The sequence below is a fragment of the Phocoena phocoena genome, chromosome 15 (genome assembly GCF_963924675.1).
Source record: "Phocoena phocoena chromosome 15, mPhoPho1.1, whole genome shotgun sequence".
Classification (NCBI taxonomy): Eukaryota; Metazoa; Chordata; class Mammalia; order Artiodactyla; family Phocoenidae; genus Phocoena; species Phocoena phocoena.
This window is the reverse complement of record NC_089233.1, coordinates 71,599,977-71,627,908: the sequence shown is the minus strand read 5'-3', so window position 1 is coordinate 71,627,908 and position 27,932 is coordinate 71,599,977. Positions and strand designations below refer to the sequence as shown.

The 27,932-nt window shown below is 49.4% G+C and overlaps 1 protein-coding gene across 3 annotated transcripts in view; it reads right to left on the bottom strand.

Moving 5' to 3' along the window:
* Nucleotides 1-27,932, bottom strand: part of TOX2 (TOX high mobility group box family member 2) — a 137,348-nt gene that overhangs the window by 84,033 nt on the left and 25,383 nt on the right. The window lies entirely within an intron of this gene.

Here is a 27,932-nt window from a genome sequence, read left to right as displayed (position 1 = left end):
TTCAGAAATAACCTGTAAGGGAGGGAGGGATCAGGATAGGACAGGGGAAGGAGCTAAGCCACGGTGTGGTCCCAGCTGGAGAGTCGCTGTAGCCTGATCCCACCACAAGCTCTGGGGCACGGATGGTACCACAGAGTTAGTCCCAGCAGGAAGCACTGCACTTTTGCAGCCCACGTACATCAGTCACTGGCTGTGGGCTGCCCTTAAGGGACCGAAGGAGTCATAACCTGAGAAGGGTGGCCCCCACTTGGCCAAGGACAGTTCTCCAGAGAATTGTGCCAGCTGTGAGCCATTTTTAGCCAGTGCTCACAGCAGATGGGAGTAGGCCGTGCTGGACAGTAGAGGGATCTGGGGGAGGGGGGGCACCAACAGCAGCTGGCCAGTTTACTGTAACTGAAAAAAACCCTTTTATTAGGTTATATTCATATGGTTCAAAATTCCCAAAGTACAGAAAGCAACAGAGTGAAAAGTCGCCTCCCCCCGCCTCCCAGGCATTCACCGCCCCTCTCCAGAGACAACAGCTGCATCTACCAGCTTCCTATACATCCTTTCAGAGATAGTCTCTGTATATACATTAGAGTCATTGCTTTCACATAAATGACAGCATACTATACACACCATTTCGCACCTTATTTTTCTCCTAGCAACACATCCTGGAAAGTGTTTTATGTCAGGACATAATTTTGTTTTCTGGTACCTAGTATGCCACAGCATGCCTGTAACATATATATTTAACTAGTTAAGCACGTGGGCAATTGAGTTGTTTCTAGGCTTTTGCTATTTCCACATTGCTCCCGTGAATATTTTTGTACATCCATCATTTTGCATGGGTGTGAGTCTATCTGTAGGATTAGTCTGTATAATCACGGCATCTAACCATGTGTGCGTCTGTAATTTGGATGGACATCACCAAGCAGCACTTATGGAGGTTGGAAAAGTCCACAATCCTGCAATCATCAGTTCATCCAGACCCTCTTCGCTCAGAGAGGTTTTCCTAACAACGGCTCAGATGCCAGTCTCCTACCTCTGTGTGCTCTGAAGCCCGCTACCCCCATTCCCTTGCCCTGCTTGCCCTTGTTCATCGTTCCACAGCCCCTTTACCTTCTAGCTTTCTACATAATTTACTTATTTACCACGTTCATTGCTCACAGTTGGATTTCCCCTATGAAAATGGAGGGGACTTGAGGTCGGGGTCTTAGTCTGTCTGTACACTGATGCCTCCCAAATACCTACAATAGTGCTTGACACAGAGCAGATACTCAATAAATGCTTGTTGATTGAATGAAACAGCCACTACATCACTCACATTGTCTTTCCAACGGGGTAGTGGGATTAGGGTTTATACCCAAGTGCCTTCCCAACACACAAGGATGGGCAGAGTCCTTTGGTGACTGCTGGATTTGCAAAAGAAAAGGCCATGCCATGCCTAGAGTCTGGGCATGACCCCAAATGCAAGGCTCCATCTACCAAACTGTACCCCCGGAGCTTAGGCTTCAAGGCTCTGCTCAGAAACACCTCCTCCAAGAGGCCTGCCATGCTTTCACCTCCTTTGGCTTTCCCTCTAACAACATAGATTGTCTCCATAGCTGTCTTTTGCCCCAGAGTGGGAGCAGCATGGAGGCTGGAACTGTGTCCTGGTCATCTCCAAATCCCACAACACCTGACACAGACTGGCATCAGGAACGGGACTACGACTTAGGCAGGGTAGAGTGCTCTCAACAAAAGCTCCTGGGTACTTATCAGATGTGTCACCATGGCTACATATTCTTCGATAAAAGTAAGACCTTTTTAAAAATCACATGTAATTTATATGTATGTTCTAAAAGAAAGAATGATGGGAAGTGGAGGGGGAAGAAATTTAACCAGGTATTTGGAACATTTTATAAAGCAATAGTCATCAAACAGTATGGTATCGATTAAAAGTGCAGGGACGTGTATTAAAGGAGCAGAGGGAAAGATATTCCCCAAACACTGTGTAATATCCCATTTATTAAATGCTGGCTAGAACGAAGCCACCCTGGTCCGCTCTCTCCTCCGACATGCACAGCAGGCAATGAACAAATATTTGGTGAATGAATGAATGTGCTTGGCACCGAGCAAAATGCTTTCCATAAAAGAGCTCATTTAACCCTCACAAGAACCAGTGTTTCAAACCAAGGAAACACGTCGAGAGAATAAACAGTTGCCCAAGATCACGCAGTTAGGGAGAAACTGCACTGCAGAGTGGTCTGTTTGCTTCCTGGGCTTGGCCTCTCCCACAAGGCTGTAAGCTCCTTGGCGGCAGGGATCATGGCCTGGCTGCACCCCCCACACACACACACACACATAGCCAATCATTTGCCGGGGCCTTGCACATATGAGGTGTTCGATGTGTATGTGGTCGTGCTTCGCCGAGGAAGGAACTCCCTGCAGCGAGCAGTGGGGGATGGTGCGGAGGAACAGAGACCCTGGATTTTGAGGCGTGTATGCTGGGGATAGTGAAGAGGTTGAGCAGTGGGTCCCCATGAGGTCATCAGAGCCCCCTCAAGTGGGCTTCTGCATTCACTTGTTTATTCAAACAAGAAAGAGCAGCCACATGCCAGAGCAAAGCTTGCTTCCCGCTTCAAGGAAAATCTGAGAAGTTGGCAGAGGTTCCCGAGGCAGGGCCTGGGTCAGCCTCCACCGGGTCGCCCCTGCGTGCTTTGCGTGCTGTCCCGGAGCACAGGACTCGGCTGCTGAGTAGCTATGGACAGAGGCCCCAAGGTGGTGACTGGGTGGGTGATGTCTGCTCTCTGTCCACCTCTGTCCACCGCTCCACCACCTCCGAGCCCTTGTAGGGGGACGGAAGGAGGGAAGGGGACTCCGAAACCTCCCAGGCTTCCCCTGGCTTGGCCCACAGGGCCCTAAGGCCTGAGACTTACCCCCTCAGCCCTCCTCTTGGGGTGGGGGGCTTTCTGGGGGAAAGAACCTGCATGCCAAGGGGAGAAGTCACAAAGCCTAGACACTGAAGAGTCCCCTCCTCCTCCACGTGCACAAAACAGACTGAAAACGCCCACATGGACACCCACTGCACAGCGGTGATGCTGAGCGAGCATCACACAAAGGTATACGAGGGCTTCCCTGGTGGCGCAGTGGCTGGGAGTCCGCCTGCCGATGCAGGGGACGCGGGTTCGTGCCCCGGTCCGGGAAGATCCCACATGCCGCGGAGTGGCTGGGCCCGTGAGCCATGGCCGCTGAGCCTGCGCGTCCGGAGCCTGTGCTCTGCAACGGGAGAGGCCACGGCAGTGAGAGGCCCGCGTACCGCAAAAAAAAAAAAAAAAAAAAAGGTATACGACACACGGTGTGCCCAAGCATGGTGACAACATATGCATCACAAACTGGTGGGGGCCCACGTCACACGCAACAGAGTGTTCAAGACAGCACTTCGTTACACACATACCACATGCATGGGTAGCACCAACCATCACAAAGACGTCCAGAGCACAAGCATGAGCGTACACAGCACAGACCCTTCCCGGGACTGGCACGCAACCGCCGGACCCTGCACACACGGAAGGGAGGGGATGCCCAGATGAGAGTAAGTACCCCAGCCATCTGCAACTGAGTACGTATATAACTCAGAGAAACGTGCACACAAACACATATGACCCGCGCGTGTAGAGACACACAAAGGCACCGAAGAACTTAAATTCTGTGCATATTTCAGTTCTCAGTCCCTCAGTCAAAAATCTTTTTTCACACCACACAACCTTCCACACGCTTTAAAATGTGAAAAAAAAAAGTGTGTGTGTGTTTCAGGAGGGTGGGGAACAACGGCCTAAGAATTTCCACGAAATGCCAGGAGAATATCTTTTACCACTGACTGGAATAGATTAATTTTCCCCATTTCATATTCTAATTATAATTCCTTTTCCCAGCGCCATCTTCAGTCGTCATTACAGCTGGAAGATTGTTCTGCGAAAGCCAGCCCTTCATCTTCTCTTCCCAAGAGTTTTGTCATGGAAATGAGTTTGGGAATCTGAAAGAATCCACATTTTTGCAAATAGCGAATGTGTGGGGATAACCCTTTCATGACGGCCACCAAGGAGAGGCTTCTGAAGGGTCTGTCTCTCCCCACAACGTGTGGTCCCCTTGGCGAGAGGGGCAGCTGGTCCTCTAGTCCAACAGCCACCCCCCCGACACACACACACATGCACAAAGAAAAGGATAGATCCCTTTTCTATCTTTAAGCAAACTTAGCAAATAGGCAACCAAGGTGAAAGGTGAGACGCCCTGATTTTAGCGAGTCAGATGATGCTAGCTCCATCTGTGCCCCTTGGGCAAGCTCTGTAACTGCTCGAAGTCTCCGTTTCCTTATTCTGATGACCCACAGAGCCACTGATTCACAGGAGGTGGAAATTAAACATCTGTGGCATGGACAAATGTGGTAACTGGGTAGATGAATGGATGGAAGGAAGGGAGGGAATGAAGGATGGGATGAATGGATGCATGTATGGATGGATGGATGATGGATGGTACAAATCAGCACAATCCCATAGAAATAAAAGCAAGCCACACGTGTAATATAAAATTTTCTAGTAGCCACAGTTAAAAAAAAAAAAAGGGACTTCCCTGGTCATCCAATGCTTAAGACTCTATGCTTCCTGGAATATTACTCAGCCATAAAAAGGAATGAAATTGGGTCATTTGTAGAGATGTGGATGGACCTAGAGACTGTCATACAGAGTGAAGTAAGTCAGAAAGAAAAACATATCATATATTAACGCATATATGTGGAATCTAAACAAATGGTATAGATGATCTTATTTGCAAAGCAGAAATAGAGACACAGATGTAGAGAACAAACGTATGGATACCAAGGGGGTTGGGTGGGATGAATTGGGAGATGGGGGATTGACATATGTACACTACTGATACTATGTATAAAAAAGATAACTAATGAGAACCTACTGTAAAGCACAGGGAACTCTACTCAGTGCTCTGCAGTGACCTAAATGGGAAGGAAATCCAAAAAAGAGGGGATATATGTACACATACAGCTGATTCATTTTGCTGTACAGTAGAAACTAACACAACATTGTAAAGCAACTATACCCCAATAAAAACTAAAAAAAAAAAAAAAAAAGACTCCGCGCTTCCAATGCAGGGGGTGCGGGTTTGATTCCTGGTCAGGGAACTAAGATCCCACATGCCGCACTGCGTGGTACGGCCAAAATTTTTTTAAAAATTAAAAATAAATTTAAAAATAAATAAATAAAATATAAATAAATAAAGTTAAAAAAGAAAGTATAAACTGGTGAAATTAATTTTAAAGACATATTTATTTAACCCAATATATTAACAATATTGGTTTCAACATGTGATCAACAGAAAAATTGTAAATGAGACGGTTTACAGTCTTTTTTTGATACTGTCTTTGAAATCCAGTATGTATTTTACCTTACGGTACGTCTCCGTTTAGACTTAGCCTCATTTTGAGTGCTCAAAAGTCACAGGTGGCTGGTGGTGAATAGAGAAGTAAACAGTTGGGATGGAGAACATGCGTGGGTGGATTGCGGGTAGGCGTATGGGTTCAATGGACGGATGAGTGGACGGACGGATGGATGATGGATGGAAAGGGGGGTGGGGAGATGAGTGGTGGGAATGAGTGGGATAGATGGGTCAGTGGACAAAAAGATGACTCAGTGGTTGAACAGATGGAATTAGAAGGTGGGATGAATGGACGGATGGGCAGGTGGGTGGCTGGGATGAGAGCAGTTGGATGAATGAGATGGGATGGCTGGGTAAGTATGAAGAGACCGGTGTGACGGGAAGATGATTAGGATGGTGGATGAGATAAACAGATGGCTGGAATGGGTGTGTGGGATGCCTGCGCTAATGGAATGGGCTGAATAGTGGGTGGATAGATAGGTCTGGGATTCACACTTTTGTTGGATGATGCCATGGCTTCTTAGGGTTACAACATGTCACTGACTTTCAAACACTCACCTGCAACCAAGTTACCTCCAGATTGCAATGCACCATTTCCCCTGAACAGTTCCCCCATTTGGTCCACGAGCACCTCAAGCTCAACACACCCAACATTGAACTCACGACATTGTGTAGAAGCCTGCTCTTTCTCTGGCGGTGTGCCATCATGAGAGATGTCACCTCTAGAGAGTACACTGTCAGTACCTCTGGGGTGACTCTGGACCCCTTCCATTCTACCTCCTCCTGATCCAATCACCAGCAGAAGCTTTCTGCTCAGCTTCCTCCAACCCAACCCATCTTTCACCCTGGCTATCACTAGCAATCTTTCGTCAATCATTTCACTGCTCAGATCAAAACCCTGCAGTGACTCCACATCATTGACTCTGGCATCCAGGACCCTCTATGACAACCAGCCCTGAGTCTCAGCTCCCACAGCACCCCTCAAGGCTGCAGGAACCTCCAGCACCCTTGGCTTTGCACACATTGCCCCATCATCAGCCTGGAGCACCCTCCTCCTTCCTTTCTCAATTCACTGAAATCCAACTCTTCCTAGGTCTTTTTTTTTTTTTTTTTTCTGGCTATGCACTCCAACCTTAACAGTCCTGCTTGCTTCTATAAATCCATATTCTTGAGCCCAATCTTGAAGCCCCCATCTCAAGCCAGCTTTGGACTTAATTCAACGTCCATGTATAGTGTGATATACTGGGCAACAGCATTGATTCTTGAATAGGAGTATCAGCTCCACCACTTACTTAGCTGTGTGTGACCTTGGATTTAACTTCTCTTTGCCTTAGTTTCCTCACCTGTAAAATGGTAATGATCGCAGTTAATTATTACTGCCTCATAATGTTTTTGATATCTGTTATCAGATATGAGTTAATAGCTGTAACATAATACTTAATAATGGTAATGACTTTTGACAAGTGTTTAATAAATGTTATCTTTTATTAGCATATGCTAAACTATTATCCCCTCATCAGCCCCAATGCCCCTCAGTCTTGCAGAGGACTGTATCTCCTATGTCTCTGAGACCATCAGATCCTCCCTCAACTCTCTCCCCTCCTTCACATTATTAATATCACACCCATCCTGACCTCCTTTCCTTTAATCTAAATAGGTGAAGTGTCTCCCTCCCATTCAAGGTGAGCCCTTTCACTTTGACCCCGTCCCTCTCATGTCTTTCCCTCATTCATTCCGACGCCTAGATCTAAGACCTAATTTAAATGTGCTGAGTAAAATGAAATCAGTCGATGCCCTTATATCAGGCACCAAGCACCTACAAAGTACTGAGTAACACACTCCCGACATCGGTGGTTTACCGTAAATAAACCTTGTCACAAGGCACTGAAAAGAGGTAAAAGCAAAGGGATTCTGAGGTCACAGAAGGGGCAACTGTCATTGTTCGCTGACTGGTATCTAGCGATTGTTTACCATGTGCCTGACATTGTACAGACACCAGCCATGCTGTAATGATAATGACACAGCTCCTCAAGGAGCCCCCAGTCCTTTGGAGAAGCTTGGGTGAATAAAACGTTCCTATTCTCCAAATCTGAGAAAGGAAGACAGGCCATCCTTCGGCCGTAGTCCCACAACAGGAACAAGTAACCGCAAACCTTGTCTGACGCTCATCTCAATTGGTCAGTGACAGTTTGGTACCCACCCAGACTCTGAAAGTCAAGCGATCAATAACTCCAAGAGCTACATGTCCACAGCTGGGGGTCAGCCTTTCCCAGAACCTCCTGCTTCTGAAAGTACCCCCATCCCTGGACTCCACACTTCCTCAAACCCTACAAAACTCAGCTCTTGCTTGATTTGGACAGACTAGCTTTGCAAAGTACAGCAATGAATTCAACATCTTGTTTCTGATATAAAATGATGGCCTCATCTCTGACAAATGTGACAATGGTAGGATAAAGTTGTCACAGAGGAGTGAAAGAAGGGAGAAGGGCCTTTCAAGAGAAGTATCCTGAAAAGGATAACTTGGAAGCCCCATGATGGAGAACATATAGGAGTTGGCCAGGCAAAGAGTAGGGAACATGACATCTCAGGCTGCTGTGAGCACAGGCCAGTGGGCACCTACTCTATTCCAGACCTCATCCCAGAGCTGTGTCTGGTCATCTCACTGGAAAGCCCCAGAATTCCCAAGGTTGCATGACCAGCCCCATCGTAGACACGAGCAAGAGGGTGGTTGGGGAGCTTGCCCAAAGCTACCCAATCAGTTCCGAATCTGCCCTTGATGTCAGGTACCAAAGCAACAGTTGTTCTGTAGAAGCTGCTGTCCCTCCCCTCTGTACAGAGACACAGATCAAAGACCAAAGATGCACAGTCCTCAGCCCGGCCAGTTGCAGACACCAAGAGATATGCCTCATGGAGATCTAAAGAGGAAACAATCAAAGCAGCCTACACCGCTCCCGCCTGCCCCCACAGTGGGCCGCGAGAACACTCGTTCTGCACAGATAAAACAGTTCCAAAGTACAGAGGCAGCAAACGTGGCAGCTGCACTCTGGGCCCTGCCGAGAGTGCGGTTTTATGTGGAAGTCTCACAGAGAGATACACATCACATCAGGGAGATCGTGGGGGAGGGGCAGAAAGGCGCCGCACCGATGGAGCAGGACAGGGATAGGGCCTCAGGCTCAAACTCTGACCAGACCCCGTATGCTTAACTCCAGGTCCACCATCACTCAAAAAAAGATGACAGCACAGTGGTTACAAACGTGGGCTCTGGTGCCAACCTGCCTGGGTGTAAAGTTTGTGCCTGCTTTTCAAGCTGTGCAACTTTTTAAATAAGTTACTGTGTCTCAGTTTCCTCATCCAGAAAATGGGCATGACTATCACTTGGATTAAATAAATTAATTTATGTGCTTAGAACTTTGCCTGGTACAGAGAAAGCACTCAAAATTGTTAGCTATTACTTATATTACTACTTAAACCTTACAACGACCCTAGAAGCTTGCTATAATTGCCTCCCTTCTGTAGATGAAGAAACTGAGTGGGGCTTCACACAAACCTGTGAGGTCCTAAGTGTGGGAAAAACCCCTTATGCCTCCGCCCACCATATGTAATTTGAAATAAAATTTGTAAATTAAAATCTTTGTAAGACAGTCCAACTAGGGGCTAATTTTTTCTATGATGATGACATTCGCACTTTGTTCCTAAATGTCAAATATCAATTTCTCTCCAAAAACAAGGTTTTCTCTTTATCAGTGCTTTGCCAGACGTGACGCACATTCTTATTCTGCCCACCAAGAAATCCAGAGCTCTGATTGAGGCCCAGAGAGGTTAGGGGATCTGCCCAAGGCCACACAGCCAAGACGTGCCCAAGCTGAGTCTGCAGTCCAGGCTGCTGGACCCCCAAAAGACCACACTGGCTTCCCACCTCCACTGTTTCCAAGCTGTGTGAACCAGAGCAGGTAACCTCGTGACTCTGGGCCAGGGGCCTTGTCTACCAGGAAGGAGAGATAATGCCTTGGGCATGGTCTGCCAGAGGGGCTGGGGGTCTCGTGAGCAAGCCCAGTGTTGTAGCCACTGCAAGACCTGCTTTCCCACCACTGACCAGAGCTGGCTTGGATGGCGCCACGTGTTCTATCAATTAAAAATATTGGAAGGTAATGTAAAAAGACTGTGATCAATACAACTTCAGTGGCAGAGTGCTACCAGGCACCTGGCTCCTCCAAGAGGTGGGAATCACTGCCCCCGTTTTATAGACAAGGAAGCAGGGCCTTCCCAGCTCGCTCTAACCATCCTCCTTCTAGACCTGGCCTGTCCAGCGTGGTGGCCATTGAACACTTGGAATACGGCTGGTCCAAACTGAGAGGTGTTTACATGTAAAACACATACCAGGTCTCAAAGACTTAGAACAACAACAACAAAAGAACACAAAATGCCTCATTGGTATATTTATATTGATTACACGCTGAAATGATAACATTTTGGATAGATGGAGTTAACTAAAATATATTATTAAAATTAACTTCACCTGTTTCTTTTTACTTTTTAAAATGGGACTACTAAAGAACTTGAAATTATGTAAGTGGTTTGCGTTATACTTCTATTGGACAGTGCTGGCAGAGATGCTGCCCCAGCCACTATCTGCTCCAGACCCAGAATCTTGGAGATAGCAATAGCTGAATCCAATTCTCCACGAGAGATATGGGGAAACTGAGGCCCATAGAGGGAGAGTGATGTTTAAGGCAAGCAGCTGGTACAGAGGCATTCATTCACTCAACAAACGTTAAGTTCTAAGTGCTGAGATACAGCAGAGGACAAAGTGTGGAGCCACATCCCAGACCGGAGGTGACACGGTGATGTTGCAGGCTTCCTTGCCCGGCCAATACACCTGGGGACCAGGGCAGCTAGACTTGCACCAATTCCTCAGTTCCCCGCTGTCACCTCAGATCACAGAGCTCAGAGACAGGAAGACATGGTGAAACTCCAGTTCCAACCCAGAGCAGATCCACCTCAAAGACCAATACTGAGCCCCCCAGCAGCTGCCAAGACATCCTGATGGGCAGGGTCTCTCAGAGGGCACAGCATGGCCGGGCAGGCCTGTGATTCTACCACTGGTGGCAGCGTACACACCGTCTGCATTACTGCAGATTTATGGCAAAAATTATCCTCTCTCTCAGCTCCATTTAAAGCCATTTGGAGCTTGCTCCCATCCCCGATTATAAATCTAATTGCACATTCCAAACAGACAAGCACTCATTAAGCTTTAATTATGCACATGTTGTTTTCAACAAACATTTTCATTTGGCCGCTGTGAGGGGGAATGGTTCCAAGGGGGCTGCCAACGCTGCCTGTGGCTGGAAGGAGCTGGGGCCCGAGAAGTGGGTCAGGGTGTGGTCTGTCCAAGAGCAGGACCAGGACCCCATCAGATCAGACTGATCAAGACTTTGACGGCCTTCCACCAGGCTTCTGCTGCTGGAGATGCCAACACGCATATTCTCAGCTGGCCCCACCTGCATCCCCAGTACGTCAGAGTCTCATCTAAGCTGGAGCCAGCGGGCCTCTCTAGGGTGGGGAAGGGCGACCCACGCTCCCAGCTCTGAATGATAAACCCTCCCCCATCAGGAGCTGTCCCTGCTCCCACCCCTCTCCCCCTGAACTGCAGCTGGCGCCATCTTTCTCCAGCACCTTCCATCCCTTCATCTGTCCACTCATTTATTCCACAGCGATGGACCAAGCACAGACTTGATCAGGCAGTGAGGGGCCAGTGGGGATCATGACAGATAAGCCCCCTGTCTGGTTTTGCCCAGGTCATTCTCCTTCAAGGTCCATCTCACTACTGGGGGAAAAGTCTGAATTCTTTACTGTAGCATTCAAAGCACTTAAAAACCTCCATCCTGCCAAACCTGACTGTCTAGGCTGGCCTCCCATTCCTCTCTCACAGTCCTTCCCTGTTCTGCCTTTCGAGATGTCCTGAGATCCTGGCATGGACCACACTCTCCCACACACCTTGGCCTCTGCGGCTCTGTACTCTCCACCTGAATCTCCCTTCTTGTTCTGTTCCTTGCGGTTAACTCCCAATCACTCCTGCGCTGTTCCCCTCCAGGAAGCCACCGCTGATACCCGCTCCTGGATCCAGCTGACCGCCCCTCTGCTTGGGGGAAGCTCTGGAAGCGTTTGTTGGACCCTATAATGCTGTTACCAACTGCCACACGTCTGGCCCCGCTATTTCCCCATAGCACCCTCTGCTCCAAGGGTGGGGAGGAGAGGTATCCACTCACTGTGTGGCCTCGAACAGGGCCTTCCTCTCTCTGGCCTCAATTTCCCCATTTGTACGTGGAACGGCTGAATGGGCGAGGCTCTCTGGGCCCTTCATAGTTCAGTTTTAAGTTTTGTGGTTTGTTCAGCAGCTAGACCTTTCTCTTCCCACCTGAAGAGGGGTCCTGAAGCCGCCGACGCACGTCCAAATGTTCACCCAGGACCCTCGGAACAGAGGGAGCTCACCAAGCCACGTCTAGAGTGTACAAATGGCGCCCACCCAGAGATGGGGATCAGGGATCGCGGAGAACTCTGAGGCCACGCCTCAAAGAGCTTCTGGAAAAATAAGCAAGGAAAATAAGTGTGTGTTTTAAGATGGTTATCGAGGTCCATTCACATCTGATGGTGACCTGCTGTTTTAGGGAAGGTTCCCTGGAAACAGACTCAGAGTGAAATCTGCCAGTTCGAAGTTTATTGGGGAGCATAACAGCAGACAGAGGAAAGCAGGTGGGCAGAGGGCAAGTTGAACTGTGATGCAGTCACAACAGAGGTCTCAGCCTGTCCCAAGGAGACTCTGGAGCTGCGATGGCTCTGTAGAGATGTCCTAAACTGAGGCAGGAGCCACTGCATTCCCAAGCAGCCCAGCCATTGGGTCCAGGCTGCCCTGGAGGAGGGTGACTGGTAACCTTGGACAAGGTCCCTCCTGCCACCAAAGGCAATACCCAGAGACTCGGCTGCGAGTGGCAGCAGCCACAGCTGCAAGAATAAGTGTCTCAATCGGGGAGGGATCTGGGTGACTTACAACAGCATCCACTACAGCTATGATCGTTTATTCATTGTAACTAATCTGTGCAACATTTACAGCCGGCTTACGATATGTCAGGCGCTCGTTTGATCGATTTACGAGTTTTAGCTCATATAATCCTTACAACAACCTACAAGGTGAGTTACTGCTTCTAAGGCTCCCATTTTACAGATGAGGAAACTGAGGTCAAGCGAGGTTAAGCAGCCTGCCCAAGGCCACACAGCTAGTAAGTGGTGGAGTCAGGATTCAAACCCAGGATGCCCACCTCCACAGCTGACGCTCTCACGACTGGGCTGTGCTACTTCCGTGGCCTGGCCCTGCTACTCACGAAGACACAGAGCTATCCACCCGCAGCCTTCTGCCCAGAGGCTGGGCTGCGGTCAGCGGTCTAGAGCCTCAGGCTGCCCAGAGTGGCCAGCATTTGTGCTTGACAATTATCTATCATCCAGGCGGTTGGGAACAAGTCCCAAAACTGATCCTTGCCAGAGACAATTAACTAAAAGCCACATGAGTGTGCGCTGTGGGGACTGTGGCTTGGGGGGAATGAGTGTGACTGAGACAATGAGAAGCAGATGAGTTGGAAGATATTTTCTCCCCAGTGCTACAAAACAAGCCCTCAATCATGCCACAAAGGGCTGGTATTGTTGGAAGGGAAACATGTCAACGACAGCGTTCAATCGTGGGGCGGTTAAAAAAAAAAAAAACAAAGAAAAGAAAAGAAAAAAAATCTTTTGAAATCGTAATTTGACCTAGAAAGGTTTTCTAGGTCACCTGAACTTGACACTTATGCCTCTAACCCCAAAACCTAACATAGACAAAGTACCAAGTTCACTTCCTTCTGTTGGTACCAGATAACACAGGAAATGATATTTGTAAACACTGCTACTATATTTTTTAGCGCTGTATTGAAATCAGCCCTTGGACTTGGGAGCTGAGAGAACACTGGAGCAGACCAGTTTTGGAAGCTTAGGCTCTGCACTTAGCTTCTGTGTGGCTGTGTGGCCATGTGGCTGGGACAGGAACCTCACCTCTCTGATTCTCAGATGCCTCTCCTGTAAAATGGGAATGGGACTGGCAGGGCTGTGCGTGCCTCCTGTCAGTGTGTGGGCACACCGAGGTGCCCGAGAGATGCTGGATTCCCCTATCACCCCTGCCATTTGCCTAGGCTGAGGTCCGCTCCTCTGTTCTTCACTACGGAAGCCCTACGTCCTAGGTCTGGGCTCTCCCTGGGGACCCTGCAGCACAGAAGCCAGGAGGGCAGTTAGGACCTCTGGGTTTGGACCTTATTCCCGGATACAGAGAGAGAGAGAGAGAGAGAGGGAGAGAGAGAGCAAACCCCATTCCAAGGCAGAGCACATGCCAATGAGTTCTTCAAATTCATCTTTACTGCCAAGCCACCCAGTTTAAAATAAATTATAGAACCTCAGGGCTGATAGGCTCTTAGACTCCTTCCCATTATCCCACTGGGGAAACGGAGGCTAGGGCTGGTAGACTGCCCCCAGTGACTGGCCACAGCATGCCAACGGTTAAAACCATCACAGTACTGGGGTTCCCGAGCCTGTGCCTCCAGAAGATAACAAAGACCAGTTACCTTCAAAATCCAAGATGGTGGCAGCATCCCCGCCTTCCCCAATCCCTGATCTGAGAATCTATGATGTAACTGGCCATGTGCCAGGCTCTGAAGGTACCAGGGACACAGAAACGATCCCCAGGGAAGCTTGGGGTCCAGAGGCAGTACAGACACCAGCACTAATGACAGGTGGCGTGATGAGGCATTAGGTAGAGATAGACCAGGTGAGACAGTTGATACACACCTGCCAGGTAGAGGGGCCAGAGTGATCAGAGAGCTGGGAGGCGAGGCAGCTGGGAGGGTGAGAAAACTGGTGTGTGTGTGTGTGTGTGTGTGTAGGTGTGAGTGGGCTATAGTGCAGAGTGCACAGGAAGACTCAATATTTACTGAAAAAAAACAGTGAGAGTTTGAAGCGATATTCCTAACAGAAGAGTAATTGGGGAGGTGTCATCTAGTTTGGCCAGAGATAAAACATTCTGTGAAGCAACAGTTAAATAATTAAAGCAGTGGGGCAGGGATGTCATGGGAGAACTTTAAATCAATGAAACAGAAGAGAAGGTAGAGAATTAGACCCAACTCTGTACAGAAACACATTATGGTTAAGGAGGGCACTTACTCTATGCCAGGCATCACGTGACGTGATTCACGTAAGATATTTCACTCAATCTTTGCAATGAGCCTACAAGGGAGATGCTACGACCCCCTTTTACAGAGGAGAAAAGCTCGATGTAGGCAGCGTGCTCAAAGGTTACACGGCTAGAAAGTGGCAAAGCCAGAATCAACTCTGCGAGCTCCTGCCCATAACAACTACTCTATTTTGTCTCTCCTTTTGGAAACAAAGAGACAAAGACCAATTATTTCATAAACAGAATGGGGATAACAGGGTTACTCTGTTCCTACTTAGGAACACTGGGCTAGATACCCATTGCAAGCCACCTACCAAAACGTACTCTAAACAGATTCAAGAGTTAAGTCTAAAAAGTCATGTTATAGGGAAATAGAAAACAGAGCAGAATGTTTATCAGATCCCTGGCAGCAGGATAACTTCCTCAGCCCTTGAAGCAATCACGGAGGAAGGGAGATTGACAGATTCAAATATATACGCATTAATATCTTCTGCAGAAGGAAGCATAATAAAACCAAAATGAAAAGGACATCGGACTAAGAAAATATCAGCACCAACTATGAGACAGTTAATAAATACGATGCAGAAACGGCTCAGTCAAATTAAAGAGAGCAAGATGCCGACAGACAAAAAGACACAGGACACAAACAGGAAAGTCACAGAGGAGGCAATCTACCAAGAGACAAATACATAGGAAAAAATGTACTCTTGATTCTATGGAAATGGGAGAAATGTACATGAAACACACCAACTATAAAGAAACTGGGATACTTCCCACCATTGCTGACATGGAAAACAGCCTTCTGGAAAGGAATATGGCAGCCACCACCAGGCAGATAGCCAGCCAGAAGCAGGGTAGATGAGTACCCAAGACCCCTGCCTGCTGTCTCAAGAGTCATCCCCTCACCACACTGCTCATTTGTCTCGAGTCCACCCAGTCTGAGCATCTGGTGCAGTGAAGAGGACAGGACCAGGAATTATAAGTGGGTGATAAGTGCACTGGGAGCCAGAGTTCATGGGAGCCTAGAGACTTCTCAGAGGAGGTGGTTTCTAAGCCAATCTACCTGCAGGCTGAGCAGAATTCACCAGGTGAAGGAGAAGGCACCAGATGGACAGGACAGGCAGGCTGGTGGGAACAGCATTTGCCAAGGACAGAGGGCTGGAGAGGAGGACCCACTTACCTAGGGGAGGCAGTGAGAGCTGAGCTGCAAAGGCAAATAGGACCTTATCACCATGGGGCTTTTCAGGGCTACAAAGGGTGGGGGTAGAAGGTTGAGACCGAAGCCCAGATTGTGGGATGCATTTTAGAAACTGGCTTCTTAGCTTCAGGTGAAGAATGGATGGGGGAAAGTAAGACTGGAGCCTGTCTAGGAAGCCAGGCAGAAGCTCCTGTGATGATCCAGGGGTGGAGCCCAGAAGCAGGACTCTGAGCAGGGAAGAAACACTTGCTAAAGCAATAATAAGTAAAAGAGTGTGGCAGTGATTCAAAAATAGAAATTTATATTGATGGTTAGAAAGGGAAGCAGGGTTGAAGCCAGAATAAAACCACGACAGTCTCCAGTATATTTTCCAAAATTCGGAACTAAGAGTCTCAGAGATGAATGAAAACTGCCAAGAGCAAGGGATCACCCAAGAGTCAGAAAGGGGGTGACTCACGCAGTTTGCAAACCCTAATTTCCTCTCTTTGGTCACACACTTCCTTCTGATTTCTTTTTCTGATGATTCATAAGAAAAAAAAAATTTCCCCTTTTAAATTCAAACCAGAAATGCTTGAGCACTGGAGCTTACCCTGCCCAAGCCTTAACCTTGGCCCCTCAGCCAACAAAACCCAACTTAACCCCAGGTGACTAAAAAGACACTGGCTGCTAAGAAACCAAGAGGAAATGAGGTTTCTGGCTCTGCCACGGCTGTCAAAGGTCCCTGTGGACCCTCCCAGACCCCAGGAGGGTCTTCGGCAGCAACTCACACACCCAGGTCCACAGCCCCTTAGCCAGAACCCAGGGAGTTTCAGAATTCAGAATCTGTTTGGATTTCATAAAAGTGAGAAAGTGAAGATTCCACAAATTAGGTAGTAGCCTCTGTGGGGTCTGGGACAACACCTGCAGTTAAAACACATTCAGATTTCTGCAGTGAATCCTATGAATGTTCACGCAAGAGGGCTAAGTGAAACTTATATCTGTTAGTTTAGATCAGGCTTGGGGGCCGAATGAGTTTGCAGCATAGTTACAAGATAACTGCTGGTTGCAGAGCCTTTTGGGTTTCAGATAAGGGAGTTTAGAACTGAATCAAGCACTGGGCACACATGCACTAGGCCCTTGTGGGACACTGTCCCTCTGTATGCCCATTTTACAGATGAGGAAACTGAGGCTCAGGAACATAAAGGAAACTGCCCAAGGTCTCACAGCTATTAGATGACTCAGCTGACATCTTTCCACAGGTACACATGGATCCACCAGGATGCCGAAATGCCAGGCAGAGCATTTACCATTACAGGGAATGTGGGCATCACTGGGAGCGGGTCAAGACCAGGTGCAACAGGAATGGGGTCCCTGCAAGGTGTCTGTCTCCTCAGGCAGGCCTGGGAGCATCAGCCATCCCCACAGGCCCAGAGCTCCCTGAATCCACCACAGACATGGTCCTAGCCCCTGAAGGCCTCAGAGTCCCCTGGAGGAGGCAGGTGACAAACAAACACACAAAAGTGTCTACAATTGTGACAAATGCTGTGAAGCAAACAGAGTGCAGAGGCAGAAGATGGAGAGAAACACAGAGTACTTGAAAAGGTCTCTGTCTCTCGAGGTAACAGTTTAACTGAAGGAGCCCTGAAGGAGGAGAAGGGCCCTGCCACGTAATAAGTGTGTGTGTGCGGGGGGCGGGCAGCCAGTGCATAGTCCCTGGGGTCAGCCAGCAGAAAGCTCTGGCATGAGGGGAGGCCTAATGTGGCTGGAACACGGTAAGCAGAGGGGCAGGAGCAAGGATGAGATCAGAGCAGTCGGCAGGGGCCAAAGCATGTGGGGCCCTGGGGTCGTGGTGGGGACTTGGATTTTATCTCAAATGTGAAGTCACTGGAGAGTTTCTGCAGAGAAGCAACGTGCTCTGATTTCTATTTTAAAAGATGACTCAGGCTGCCACATGGAAGACGGATTCCATAAGACTCCATTCTCTGAGTCTCAGTTTGCTCATCTATACAATGGGTTCATGACAAACCTTGTGAAAAGCATAACCAAGGGCTGTCTGGCAGACACCTGACTCTTGGAAAGTAGAAGAGCAAAGCCTGGGTTTTCCCACCTAATCACAAACCAGGAGAACCCAGTCCTAATTCATCCATACACAAGTCACTCCTCTGCTCAAAATCCACAGTCCTCAGGATAAAGACTCACCTCTTTCCCTCGGTCCCGCTTGGTCTGTCTCCTGATTTCTCCAGTGCCATCCCTCACCATCTCCCACCGGACCTCTACTCTCCTGCCAACTCAACAACTCGTAGAATATGCCAAGGTCTCCGTTCCACTGGCATTACTTAGTCTCCCCCTCCTTCCTACAACCATTGATGAGCACTTACCCCGGGCCAGCCGTGTCCCGAACATTGAGAGGCTCAAAAAGGGGCTGAGGGCGTGTGTGCATATACATGGAACGAGAATCCAAAATACCCATCCTGACCCTCTTCTCATTGCTGGGCTGGTCCTTATCCCCTCTCTCATGCATCCACTTCCTGAAGGAATATTTATTGAGTGTGTGCTTGGTGTCAGACACTATTGCAGGCCCCTGAGATACAGCAGTGACCAGAGATCCTCGGAGCTTCCCTTTTGCATTGGAGACAGAAAATAAACGATAAACGTAGTAAGTCATTTACTTAGTATGTTGGACGGTTCTAAGTCTTATATGGAAAGAAGAAAAGGTTGGGCAGGTGAGATGAATCAGGAGTGGTGAGGTGGAGGGTATGAGAGTTTAAACAGGGTGGTCACGGTGGGCCTCACTGAGAAAGTGATAGTCGAGCAAAGACTGGAAGGAGGTGAGGGAGTGAGCCGGGCAGGTAGGTGGGGGAGAAACAGCCCCGTGCAAAGGCCCTAAGGTGGGAGTGCGCCGGTGGGGACCACTAAGGTGGGCAGAGCAAGCGAGGGGGGAGAGGAAGAGCGGCCAGAGAGGTAACAGGGGATAGAGTGTACCCCACAGATGGCACTGAGATTACCCCTCCCCAGAGAGAGGAAGACAGCACTTTTTCCGCCTGCTTTATCTGATGCTGTGGTTGGAGGAGCCGGCAAGGGCAGGCGTGAGGGCTGCATAGCTCGGCACATCCGAGCAACCACATGGGGCCCCAGAGCAGCTGACATCCGCTTGGCCTGTGGCTTCTTCCTGTGGCTTCTGCATCTCAGGTTGCCCCGACGGCTGCTACTGTTTGCTCCTGTTTGGGGTTCGATGCAGGGCTCCTCTGTGTACGGGACTGGGGCCTGCTCTGGGCCTGGCCCCCCTTTAGGTTTGCTGTGCTCGGAGAAATGGGGAGTGGCCACTGAAATGTTCCAAGTGCCTTTGGGGACACTTACTGTCCAGCAAGTGGGAAAGGAGAGGGAATTTGTTACAGGTGTCATCTTGTCAATCCTCTTGGCCCTCCAAGCTCAGAGAGGTCGGGGCTTTCCGAGGTCACAGAGCCAAATCAAAGCACAGGCTGAGGATTCTGATCCAGTCAGTCTAGGTCTGAAGGCTGTTAATTTGCAAAGGATTCTTCGCATTTACTATCTAAAGTAATGTTTCCCAAGCAGAGAGTCTGTGCTATCCAGCCTTCCAGAAGGCATGAGGATAAAGGTGCATCATACATGGCTTCAGTCCCCTCCGAGCATCACAGCGCCGACGGGAAGGGCACAGAGAAGGGGCCCCTGGCTCAGTCTGTTGGGGGTGGGATGAGGTGGCAATCAGAGAAGGCTTCTAGAAAGCAGTGATGCCACAACTCTGTCTGCAAGAATAAGCAGCAGCTCGAGGGGTAGAGAAAACATATTCTGGGCAAGAGGGTCTGGGTGTACAAAACCGAGAAGCATGATAGTTTGGTTAGCAGGGGAGGGGCTTTAGGCAGCAGCAGGGCAGTGATTCTGCCCAGGAGGGAGGAGACAGAGGCTAGCTCTGACTGCAAAATCTGAGATCCGACAGATGCCCCCACCCCGAAGCAGGCATATGAAGGATTTTGAAACAGATCCAGTGGGTACAAGTGACCAAGGCTTCAAGCAGGGGATTGGTTCCCGGAGATCCCACTGGGGGCTGTGAGCAGAGCAGACTCTAAGAGGGAAGGTGGAGGCAGGGAGGCCTGGGTAGAGGCTCCGGTGTCACCCAACCACAGGTAAGAGTGAAGAAGGGAGACGCGGTTGTACCCTGAAGACACAGCCAGCAGGGAGTACGGCAGAGAGAGGGGTCAGGGGTGACTTAAGCCAAGGAGTGGACAGTCATGATGTTTATCAAGATGGGCGTAATGGGGGAGGGCAAGTCTGGGGCTGGGAGCACGTGAACCAAGATAAGCACCATTTAGAGCCACCGTCTCCTTCAGATGAACACTCTGGGGTGAAGACGTGCAGATCAAAGCTGCCTTTCTACACTATTCCCCCATCCTTAAGGGGCATCCATTCCCCTGGTCCCAACGGCTCTGCATAGCAAGTTAAGACCCGCAGAAGGTAAGAATGTTGCCGCAAGTCTCATGGCCAGAAATCACGAGAGCGAAGCCTGCCCACCCAGGCCCCCAATTCCCATTCCAATGCCCATCTCCACAGACACCCGACAGTGGGGGATCCCTCACACCCTCCCTGGAAAATGTCACCGCAGGGTCTCGGAGAAGCTGGGGAATCCACTCCCCATCTGTGATTGTTCAGAACTTCGTTTGCTGTTGTTCACACATGTGAACATTGGCCAGGCCTCCTGGCTAGACAGAGATGGTGACTCCTGGGCAGCCCTCGGGCCCCTGAGGCAATCACAGTGGGTGCCACGGGGACAGGCCAGCTGTGCCCAAGCCGCCTCCTCGGGAAACCCTGCATCCCTGCTTCTGCTCCCAATTTCCTTAATTACTGGTTTGTGGATGCACGAGGCAGCGGGGAAAGAGTCGTTACGGGTGCCACTAATGATGGGAAGGAAATTAATTTCAAACGTACAGTTCATCCTCCTCTGGAGGGTCCCCACACAGCCCTGATTTCCAACAAGGAGTAAAACAGTAGGGGCTGCTGGGACCCGCCTGAATTATTTCTCTGAAGGAAGCAGAGACCAAAAATGGTGAAGAACTTGCCCTAGATCACAAAGCAATTACAATAGCAGGGTACATACTTGCAACTTGCGGTTTCCCACTCCCTGGGCACCTTCGTTCTTTCTGTAAATATTCAGTGGGTGCCTGCTGTGTGCCACACCCTGTCAAAGGCTCTGCATGGTCCCTTCCTCAAGAGAGATGAGTATTTTTATTTACTGAGCACCAACAGAGTGCTTGATAGATCTTGTTTAATCCTCCTAACAATCCATCATTTTGTAGGAGAGGAAACTCTGGATCAGAGAGGTAAGGTGACCTGCCGGAGATCACACAGCGAGCGCAGAGTAGAGCCAGGACTCAAAGCCAAGTCTTAAACCTGGGTTCAGCTTCTGTTCTCCAGGTTCGGGAGATGTGCGGGAATGGGGGTGGGGGTGGTGATACTCCAGCCACACCCTCCCTTCCAAGACCACTCCCTCCTCTCTTCCAAGGCCTTCCTCCCTGACCCAGGGCTCTCAGCAAACACTGGTTTACTAGCTGGCTTTTGTCTTGAGATCCCAGTTGTATTATACAACGCTGGTGACTGGTATTCAGTAAGCTGTTCAGGAAGTGTTAAAAACTAGAGTCAGTTCTGTTTCAACACAGCGAGTAAGCCCCTGTCATTTACTCCTCTCCCTGTCAAGAGCCCATGGACGTCACCAGAGACAGAGAAATTCATATCAGCCAGGGCTGCAAAGCAGACTGTGGCTGTGCATTCAAGCTCCCTAAGAAGAGAACCAGAACACAGAGCCTCTGGCTACAAGCACAAGGGGAGAGCTCCCCAGGTCATACACAGATATGCTCACACACACACACACACACACACACACAATTATCACAACACAGAAAAGCAGCTATCAGTGTCCCCATTTTATGGATGAGGAGACTGAGACTTTCCAGGCTCAAAAAGCTTGCCCAGGGCTTCCCTGGTGGCACAGCGGTTGAGAGTCCGCCTGCCGATGCAGGGGACATGGGTTCGTGCCCCGGTCCGGGAAGATCCCACATGCCGCGGAGTGGCTGGGCCCGTGAGCCATGGCCACTGAGCCTGTGCGTCCGGAGCCTGTGCTGTGCGTCCGGAGCCTGTGCTCTGCAACGGGAGACGGCACAGCAGTGAGAGGCCCGCATAAGACAAAAAAAAAAAAGTTTGCCCAATGTCACAGATTGTATTTGAGGCAGAGCTGAGATTTGCAACCGGTACCTAACCCAGCCCCGGGTACACAGCAGGCACTCAATAGCTATTTCCTCAATGGCTGGTTGGCTCCAAAACCTTCCCAGCAGACTGGGGTCTGTGACTGCCTGCTTTTAGACCCCGTGTGCAGAAAGTGGAGATCACACACGGGGCACAGAAGCTCCTGTTTCTTGGTCTCTCTCAGTTGACCTGGGATATTTCGAGCCAGGGAAAGCAGGCCTGAGAGAGTGGCGTGGCTTCCACTTCTGGGACACACGTGCACGCAGCCAGATTTGCAACAATGACTACGACTGTGATGAATGGGCGCCAGAAGAGGTCAGGCCTCCCACTCTCTCTCGGCTCAGTTGGGTGCAGCCCTGTCAACTGTAACAAGCCCCGCCCCCAACTCAGCCAACTCTCATCACAAAGACTGTCTCCCCAGGGTCGGCGGGAAAATGCCACGAACGTTGTGTTCCTTCATTCAAAATCCCTGTCACCTATAATGCGCGTGTGTGTTTGCCCTTAAATCTGTGACAATGTCCTTTCTCATTTTTTGCTGTCCTTTCTTCTACAAAAGGAGGGCAACTGGAGATCCCAACTGGTTATCTTTTCAATATCATTAATGGAGAAAAGGAAAAGGTGGCACTCGCCAATCGGGAGAGGAATTTTTGATTCCACAAACTCCAAAATCCAATGGAAGAGGCAGGCTCAAACTTTGTTCCTAGTGATGTCCCCAGCTACTTCTCACCCCCCCTGCCTTGAAAGGCCCTTCCCACCCCTCATCCCAGGTATCTTCTGGGCCAGCTCCATCCTTGTTTCAATCTGAGTTAGCCAGACCGCCCCCCCCCCCCCCCCCCCCCCCGCCATCACACCTGGTCAGGCCCACTGCAGGGCATATGCTAAATGGATGTACGAATGAGCGAACAAATGCCTTCTGAGCATCTGGGCCCCAAGACCTGCTCTTCAGGGGCTGGTACCAGCCACTTGCAGAATTTCTTTTCAAGAAGGAGCTGCCAACTGCAGGCCTCCTGGACCTTCCAAAGTATCTTCATTCTACAATGTGACAGACACCTGTCCAGGTCCCTGCCTGCCCCCACCCAGACATCGTCTGTCTTCACCCCGCAGCGCCAGCCTGACCACTTCCACCCCAGGAGGCAGCGAGCACCCGCTGCTTACCTGCTGCTGAAACACACCTGCAATGCACCAGCGTCTTGTAAGTAGAAGGAACCCGAGTCTCGTTCCACAGAAGCCCCAGCAGCGAGAGAACGCACCCGCGACAGCCTCTGTGCGATTCTACTGCTTGATCAGCAGAGAAAGGAAAAAAGGCCAGAAATAGCAAAGCTTTATAAGCCCTCCTGACAGCTCTTGGTCCTCTATTGGCTGGAGGCCCGGTACCCCAACCCCCCCATCCCATTCCTATAAGGTGAAATGGAACAACCTGTTATTTAACCTCTTTTATCAAAATCCATCTTCTATCCCAATTTGGGCCTGTGTGTTCAGAGCTCCTGGCGGCGGTCTCCACGCCGGGTCTCAGGGCGCAGAAGGGGAGGCAGCTCAGCTCTGCATTATTTGTGGCTTAAGGGCCTTCCCCACTGCCCTGGGAGTGGCTGTTGGACCGGAAGGGCTTTAGGAAGGCACTTTGGCAGCACCTGTGTGAAACCTGCATGTCATTTCATTTGGCAATTAGACTTCCGAGCATCCATCCTGCAGAAATATTAGTACCTGCGTGCACCATGTGTGCTCACTCGTGTTGCTCGTTACAGAGAAGAATTAGAGGCAAGCTAAACATCTAAAACAGGGTCAGGCTGAATCGACTGAAGTATATCCGTTCTGTGGAATATGATAGAATGAGGAAGGTCTGTAGGTGCTGACTTAGAACCGGCTGGGAGCAAGTCAAGCACGTGACCCCATTTATATAAAAACCATAATGATGTGTGTTTGGATTTGCACTGTAAAAGGTGCCAAACTGTTCATAGTGGTCACCCTTGGGAGTAGGAGAAGGAGGTATTTTCAGCTGGTGCTTTTTCCTTTCTTGTTTTTTTTTTTTTCTTTTCCACAAGCATCTACTACCTTTGTAGTTTAAAACAAAAACATAAGAGCCTCCCTGGTTCCTTTCCCACTCCTCTGAAGCCAGTAAGCCAAGGGCCAAGGTCACCCACCACAAGGCTGGATCAGGTCTGGGACAGTGCTGGCCCGAAGCACTATGGCTCCCCTGGCAGTCTCATTAGCTTTCACACAAATCCAGCTGAATTAGGGCTCCGTGAAGAAGGTGGACTTTGGAATAAGACAGAACTGGGTTTGAATTCTTGCTCTGCCTGCTGGAACAGTTAACTCCCCTGAGCCTCAGTTTCTTCATCTGTAAAATGGGGATGGTAGCACCTGTTAAGTACCATGTACTATGCTGGGTGCTATTAAGCCAATTTTAATCTTTTGGACATTTCAGAAACATCAGAGGCTGCTGAGGAAGCATCAGAGAGTTGAGGGCATCTAGAACTAAGTGAGAGGAGTTCTGGGGGGGTCGCCCCACTTATAACAATAATAAACTAAGTGACAGAGAGAAAGGCCTGGGGAATGGCAAATGCCACAAGATAAAGGGGGTTGCTGCCCAGCATGACAGTATGAGGAAGGATTGAGGGGATTAGAAAAGGCTCCAAAGGGAATTCCCTGACAGTCCAGTGGTTAGGATTTTGCGCTTCCACTGCAGGGGAAATGGGTTCGATCCCTGATCAGGGAACTAAGATCCCGCATGCTGTGCAGTGCAACCAAAAAAATTAATTTAAAAAAAAAGAAAGAAAAGGCTCCGGAGAGGAAGAAGTCTCGCTTGTGCCTCTGCACCTTTCTCATGCTGTTTCCTCTGCATAAAATGCCTTTGTCCAGATCTCCACAAAACCCTTGTATCCTGCTCAAGCTCTCCTTCCTCCCCAGAGAGGGGGTCCACTGACTCACCCACACCTGAATTATTTTCTTTGTAGCACATTCCTCCAGCTGATGGCTTCTGGTTGCTTGTTTTGATGGTTTTTTATTTCTATGTTTATCGTTCATCTTCCTCCCTAGGCTGTGAGCTCCTTGATGGCTGGGACCATCTGTCTTGTTCAGCTCTGGGTCCCAGCTCCTAGCACAGGAACTGACTCACAGTAGGTGCTCAACAAATAGAAAGTACACACAATCCAAGATCCAAGCACATGAAGTTTGTCTGAAGGAAAGGGAGATGCAGGTTTTGCACTGTGATAGAAAGGGATGAAAATTTCGGACATACTGAAGACTTGGAAATGTACACACACAAAGCTGGAAGGGTGCAGGAAGAAACCATCCATAAATAGTCATATAAGCTTAAGATGGGAAAGGATTTTCTAGGCCCAAATCTGTATGAACAAGGATGTTTACTTCTTCATTGCAACATTATTTATGAGAACATGGAAATGACAACAAAATCCACTGAGAGGGGATTGGTTAAATAAATCACAGGTCTCTGTACAGTGGAATACTAGGCACCTATGAAGTGATCAGCATTTACTGCTATGGAAGGAAGCTCATGCTGTTTGTTGGAAACCAGAGATGCTGATAAAAGGTGTAACTGACTGGCACACGGACAGTGTGAAGGCAAAAATCCTTCAATTATCATTTATTTATTCATTCACTCACCAAGAATGTTCTGTTCCCTCTGCCTACTTCCCACGCCATGCAGGGCGGGGTTCCAGACACCAGGGCAATGTGTGAGCAGGACACTACCCGTGTCTTCAAAAGACATCCCAGCTCATGCATGTGGTGAGACAGTATGATGGAAGGAAGTCGGTGCTCACAGCTAAGGGCCCCAGGGTCATCGGCTGAGCTGTCATTTGAGCTGGGATTTGAAGGAGGGGCAGAGCTTGGGTGAACAGAGAAGGGAGGAAGCATAGTTAGAGATGGGACAACACAGGACAAATGCAGGAAGTCCCCGTATTCTCCATCAAACACTTACTGAACTCCACCATGTGCAGGGGGAACGGAGGCTGAGTCTGAGGACAGAAGGTTCTGGATGTACTGGAAGGAGGAATTCTGGGGTGTAACCATGTTGTCCTCAGTGTGCAGTGACAGAGCAGCGTCCCAACGTGACTGACTCACCGTGAGAGTCCCAGCCCAACAGGGCACACGGGGCCGGGGCAGGAGCGTCCACCTGGCAGGCTGGGTACCTGCAGCCGCCTGCGGGTGAACCTGCAGAGCGTGGACTCCAGAAGGAGGGCTCTTCCCTTTGCACTGAGTACTTGGCCAAGCAGCATGGGGTGGCGGGGGTCCCAGCTCTACAGACCCTCTGCTCAGCTCCCCCTGGGGTAGAGCCAGGGAGGGGCCCCTGCACCTTGACAGAACTCAGCATTTTTTAGCTTTATTTTTATTTTTCGAATTTGGAGGCAGCCCGATGGTTATGGTTCAAAACAAAGACAGATGACTCAGCTTCCTGTGGAAGGGCTGCAGCCTTTTGGAAAAGGTATTTCTGTTCTAATGCTTCTCTCTTCTCGGCCCTCCAGGCAGCTCATCCAGGCTGCCTTGGTTTTTTTTGTGATGGTCAAGTGTTCCCACAATGGGGCCAGGGACAACTGCCAGGCTCTGGGGGCCAGACTGCCTGAGTTTGAATCCCGGCCCTGCCCCTTACTCGCTGAGAGGACCTGGACAAAATTAAACCCTTTCTGAGCCTGCATTTACTTAAGAATTCCTTGCAGGATCTCTGTACAAAGCAGTAGTCGCCTATGGAAAGGATCCAGTCCGGTGCCTGACACAGAAGAGGTGGACAATAAATATCACTGTTAATAACAACAGCCACCTGTGCTGAGGTCCTACTGTGCCTGCCTTACCTCACTGAAGCCTCACACCTGCCTAGCCCAAGTTCCCATTTTACAGATGAGGAAACTGAGGTTCAAAGCAATGAGTTGACTTGAACTGCCATCTTCCCATTCCTGAGAGTCAGGGCCCACATCCCAAGTCAACTGAGAACTGAATCTGTACAAGCTTTTCCTTTCCATCTGACTCTCTCAGCCAAGCACACACCGGCCCATCACTGTCTTTATCTGCAACATGGGGACATTATTCTGAGGTTGTTGAAATACTCTAGCCAAAGCTTAATAAAAATAATTCCACGAAGGGCTCAGAAACCTTCAATAATAGCCTTCAATAACCCTCCTCTAAGACTAGGAGTCAACAAAATCTGAGGTCGTCATGTGCAACATCCCAAGGAGAGGCAAAGACCTGTTAGGAAAACCCCTTCACAAGTGTAGAGGAAACTGGAAAGCTGAGAAAGAGGTGTGAGTTCACGCAAATAAAAAGAACAGGACTTTAAAACGACCCATCATTCAAACGGCCACCCTGCACCACGACATTAACACGGGGTCTCTCAAACCTCTGTCCTGGAACTAACGTAAAAAACGAATCTGGTGCAGGTGAGCACAAGGTAACCCAAGAGAGCCAAAACCCAAGTTTCCATCCCCCTTCCCCTGCATCACCCCAATGCGTACGCTGACAGAGCAACCTGAATAGTAACTGACTAATTTTTAGCCCTGTGATCACCAGCATTGATTTCCATGGAACCTTCTTTTCACAGCACCGGGAACCTCTCACGAGTAGTATTGTCATGCCCAACCATCAGTGCTAACTAAGGTGGCTGCTCCCTCCCCAGGTAAGCTGGTAATGAAGTCGGCTTCGCTGCTGAATTCCACAATATTTTGAAGCCGCCATCAGCACCTGGAAGTGCTGAGAAGCTACAAAGCTTCTTGGAGATGAAAACAATCTTGCCCGAGGGAAGTGACCGAAGCCATTTGCACCTCTAAGGTGCCCTGTCTGGATCCTCAAGCTCACTGGGATGTCGTGGTCGCTTAAGCCTGAAACGCTGATCACCAAGGGGCC